The sequence below is a fragment of the Terrapene carolina genome, unplaced genomic scaffold (genome assembly GCF_002925995.2).
Source record: "Terrapene carolina triunguis isolate 2854851 unplaced genomic scaffold, T_m_triunguis-2.0 Scaffold833, whole genome shotgun sequence".
NCBI lineage: Eukaryota > Metazoa > Chordata > Testudines > Emydidae > Terrapene > Terrapene triunguis.
Window position 1 is genome coordinate 430,622 of NW_020665184.1, and position 5,362 is coordinate 435,983.

The following is a 5,362-nucleotide window of genomic DNA, read 5'->3' on the forward strand; positions in this document are numbered from 1 at the left end:
TGCAGCGCCTGGCACAACGGGGCCCTGAGCTCAGCGGGGGCAGGGACTCTCTCGCTGTGTCCGTGCAGCGCCCGGTACAACAGGGCCCCGAGCTCAGCAGGGGCAGGGACTCTCTCGCTGTGTGTCTGCTCAGCTGGGGCCTCGCCCTGGTTGAAAGTTTTCTGACAAAGAGCCATGAGAAGGATGAAAGGATTGGAAAACAGACAGGACCAGGATCTATTCAGTTTAACACAGAGAAGGTTAAGGGGCGACAATCTCAGACAAATCCCAACTGGAAATAAGGCCTATATTTTAACCGGCAGGGAATGAACTATGGGAACAACCTAAAAGGGCCGGGGCAAAATCTCCATTCCTGGCAATTTTTGAATCAAGACTGGACGTTTTTCTAAAAGCTCTGCCCCGGTTCACTCAGGAATGCATTCAGGCCTGCGTTTCGGATCTACGAATGGTCCATTCCCAAAGGAAATTTGGCAGGAAACAGCCCATTCGGGAGGAAAGCTACTGGAATTTCTCAACCAGCAGAAAACTCCCCGAGTTTCCCCCAGCTCTAACGGGACCTTTCAACGCTATTGTAATTCACCAGACAAGGCTGGGTCTTAGCCCAGAAACGCCAGGCCCCACGGTCTTCACCCCGATTCTCCTCCTTTCTAGCACACGTTTGCTCTGCGTTGGTCCAGCACCTCATGCGATGGGCACCTTGATCTTTGCCTGAGGCCCCCAGGCGCCCCCACAATACGAATAAATAATTGTCGGAGCCAGGAGAGGAGATTTTGGCTCAAACGTATTTAGGTGCCTAACTCCCAGTGAGACCCAGGGGACTTAGACACCTCACTAGCTTTGAGGATGAAGGCCTTTGTTCCTAGACGCACGTGAGAACGAAACGCCCAGCTTGGAGCACGTTGCATGACTCTGTTTCCGCCAGCCACGTCGCTAATCAGGCGGGGATTGTGCAACCAGCCACAAACTCTCCCAGGTCCTGATGTTCAGCCAATGTTCCCATGACCTGCACTCCCCTTTGGAGCTCACACACACGTACCGAGTTTAGATGCTTTGTTCTCTCCCCAGCTCTGGGAGGGGCATGAGGCCTAGAGCAATGGTTTTCAATCTTTTTTTCATTTACAGACCCCTACAAAATGTTGGATGGAGGTGCGGACCCCTTTGGAAATCTTAGACATAGTCTGCGGACCCACAGGTTGATAGAGATTAGAGCAGGGGGGCTGGGAGTCAGGACTCCTGGGTTCTGTTCCCAACTCTGGCAGGGGAGTGGGGTCTAGTGGTTAGAGCGGGTGGGACGGGGCTGGGAATCAGGACTCCTCAGTTCCATTCCTAGCTCTGAGAGGGGAGTGATGTCTAGTGGTTAGAGCAGAGGGGCTGGGCGTCAGGTCTCTTGGGTTCTAACCCAGCTGAGGGGTGCGAAAGGGGTCTGGCAGTTGGTGGGAGGGATTGGGATTCCTGAACTGCTGTGTTCTAATCCCAGCTCTGGAAGGGAAGTGGCGTCTAGTGATTAGAGAAAGGGGGACACACACACCCCACCAACCTACTCACACACACACACACACAGAAAGAGTCACACATATACACCACCGACACACACTCACACCCTACACCCATCACCGAAACAGCGCTCAGACACAACCCCCCCCCTCAGGCCCCGGTACTAAACACACACCACATACAGGTACCACCCGGACACACAATGCCCATCACACACAGATGCGACGCACAAACACACCCGTCACACGCACAGAGAAAGCACATGCTCCGATCCCCCACAGGGGCACAACAGCCGTGCCCCACATGATACTGACATGTATGCCCCAGACACACCGCTCTGGCCCAAAACACGTCTCACACACACAGCGCCTGGGTGCCACGCACAGACACGGGCGCATGTCTCACACCGATCACCAGGCGAGGTACATCACACACAGGTGCCGCGTGGGCACCGGAGGCATCTCTCTGCAGGCGGCTGGCTCTGGCATGGAAGGGACGGGGGTGTGAATGGCGCTGGTAGATCAATCTAGGTCAGTGTCATATTGAAGGGGGAGGGGAATGCTGCAGGGAGCCAGCTCTTCCCCCCCCCCGCCCCCCCACTCCAGCCGCAGCGAATGAGGTCAGCGCCAGGCCTCGCCCAGCCGCAGAACAAAGTGGCATTTGTCTCCATGGCAGGGTCTCCATGCAATCAGCCATGCGCACAGGATCTGGCTGATTGCAAAGGCACCCCCCCCCCCCTACACCCGGGGGGGGGGGGCACGTGACCCACCTGCAGCACAGATTCCCCCCCTCCCCCGCTGCTATGCGATTCAGAGCAAAGGGGCCCAGGCGCGGGTGGGCTGATCCTCAGGGGTCGTTTCAGGACAACCAGGAAGAGGGTGGTGGTGGAATGACGGGTTCTCTGCAGCTGGGAGACGGCCCATAGCTGGGGGTCTGGTGGGGGTGAGAATCAGGACTCCTGGGTTCAGTTCTCAGCTCGGAGAGAGGAGTGGGGGGTAGTGGGTTAGAGCAGGGTGGGCTGGGACTCCGGGTTCTAGTCCTGGCTTTGGGAGGGGAGTTGGGTTTAGTGGTTAGTGGATGATCAGGACTCCTGGGTTCTATTCCTGGTGCCGGGAGGGGTATGGGGGCAGCGCAGGGAGTCAGGACCCCTGGGTTCTATTCCCGGCGCCGGGAGGGGTATGGGGGCAGCGCAGGGAGTCAGGACTCCTGGGTTCTATTCCCGGTGCCGGGAGGGGAGTGGGGGCAGCGGGTTAACGCAGGGAGTCAGGACCTCTGGGTTCTATTCCCAGTGCCTTTTGTTTTATTTAGGTCATACTCAAGTGGCATTTGAAAACTTTTCTCAATGAGTGAGAGGGCTAGAAATGTACTTTTCCCCACATTCACGTGACTCCGGGAGCTGGGGCTTTAAGAAAAAACAGCAGATCTTGCCAGAGTTCGCAACACTGGAAAAATCCCATTTCTGCATGTGTCAGATGATCTAATGTGGGGGTTCTTATCCCAGATTTTGCAACCCCCCCCCACCCTAGATCCCAGCTAAAAGGGGCTAGGGTGTCCTTCAGAGAGGGATCCTGCGTGCTATGGTGAAGGTTGAGGATCCCTCGTCTGCTGTCTTGTCAGCACTGGAAGTGCAGCCACTTGTGCCGACCCCTCTACACCACAACAGCCTGACTTCCCCATTGCAGCTCACCAGGTTTGACGCCCAGGACTCCTGGGTTCCAGTCTCCGCACAAGGGCTCCCGGCTAAGCTGCGTCAGCGCAAACTGCGATAGGGCATCGTAAACTGTGTCCGCATGAGGGGACTGTAACGGTCCAGCTACAGCTTTGGATCAAGCCCAGGGTGCACCAGACCTCAGGCCCCAGTGAACTCCACACAGGCCGGGGTCCCATTAAAGTCAATAGGGCCTGGGTGGACTGGGGCCTGCATATTGCCCTGTAAATGGCTCGAACCCCGGAGTCCTAATTCTCTTACCTCACCACTAGACCCTGTTCCTCACCCAGAGCTGGGGTGAGAACCCAGGAGTCCTGACTCCCAGGCCCCCCTGCTGTAACCACTAGGCGACAAATAATCCAGGAAATGAATTTGCTGTCTAGGCACAGAAAGTGAAACTGACCGGGCTAGTGTCCCAAGCAGAAGTAGTTGTAAAAGGTAGTGTCCCTTTAAATTAACCCCGAGTTGCCTGCAGGATTGTTTGTGGGGGCCCTACCAGGGGCCTAGGGACTGAGCTGTGGGGGGCTAAGCTATGGTTGGGGGGAACTCCTCTGTTCCCACATGCTCTGAGCAGGATTGGGCTCCCATACACTGTACGGTCAGCTCGCCCCAGATGTCCGTCCAGACCTGCATGTCATACCAGCCGTCTGCTGACCCGCAGACGGGGAAGAGAGGGGTTCCTCCGGCTGTACGCCCGCCTCCGGGCGGAGAGACTGGCACAGCTCCATCCTCGAGTCAGTGCAGCTTTCAATGTGTTTCGAGGCCGTATGGCCTAGTGGCTAGAGCATCCGACGGGGACTCAGGAGGCCTGGGTTGGATTCCTGACTCTGCCCCTGGCCTGCTGGAGGACCTTGGGCATCCACCACTTTGTGCCTCAGTTTCCCCACCTGTCAGACAAGGGTGATGATGCTGACCTGACGTCCTTTGAGAGCTACGGAGGGAAAGAGCTAGGTGGTGTTATTCACCGGCATGACGAGCGACAGAACCCCCTGCGCCCCTTCCCACCCCACCTGGGGGCTGATCCCAGTGGAGACCCACTCGTTTTCACCTGGATGTAGCAGGGCGCAGTCAGCCTCGGAGGAGGGTGGAGTGTAGGGCTGACCCTGCCTCGCTACATGGAGGTAAAAATTACCTGCTGCCTTCTCTCCATGAGGATTTGAAAGTGAGCGAGGGGTCATTGGGGTCATCATTGCTCGGAGGCGAGAGCGACCCCTGCAGAGCCCCCCACTCCATTCCCTGCAGCACAGCGCCCCCTAGTGCCCCCCCCCGCATTGCCGTCAGCACTGATTGAGAGGGGAGAGCGCCTCCCACGGAGCCCCACACACTGTTTCCTGCAGCACAGCGCCCCCTAGTGCTGGGACACCGGAGTCGGCACTAAGGGGGAAAGAACCCCCTAGTGACCCACCCCCACCCTGCAGCACAGCGCCCCCTAGTGCTGGGAACCGGAGTCGGCACTAAGGGGGAAGAACCCCCTACTGACCCACCCCTACCCTGCAGCACAGCTCCCCCTAGTGCTGGGAACCGGAGTCGGCACTAAGGGGGAGAGAACCCCCTAGTGACCCCCCCCACCCTGCAGCACAGCGCCCCCTAGTGCCACACTGGGACATTGGGGTCTGCGCTGACTGCCAGAGGAGACCGCCCTCCACTGAGTTCCCCACCACACTCCCAGGAGCACAGCGCCCCCTAGTGCCAGCATTGACTAGCGAGGTGGCGAGTGCCCCCTGCAATGCCCCGGCCTGCTCAGCACGTGGGATCTGCTGCGATCTGCGGCCGGGGCTTCGGCGAGCAGGGCAACATATCAGAGACGCCTCCTACAACGAGGGCAAACCTGGACCTCCCTGCCTCCCCATCAGGCCACACAATGCACCCTCCCCCCAGCCGCCCCAGCCTGCCGGGCCCCCATTGGGTGTCACGGCGCTCAGACTTCCTCTAACGAAAAGCCACACAGGAAGCTCTGAAGCAACAGGAGAGCGATTTTTTCATATTTTTGTAGATGCACCGTAAAAAAAAAAAAAAAAGGGGGGGGGGGGTTTTTCTTGTTTTTTTTTTAATACCCAACCCGGCCTTGAAATCTACCCTCCAGAGGTGCCGCGGGCACCACCCCCGTGGGAGGCAGCCAGCCTGGGATGAGACCGTGACGGGGAATGAGCAGTGAGAATC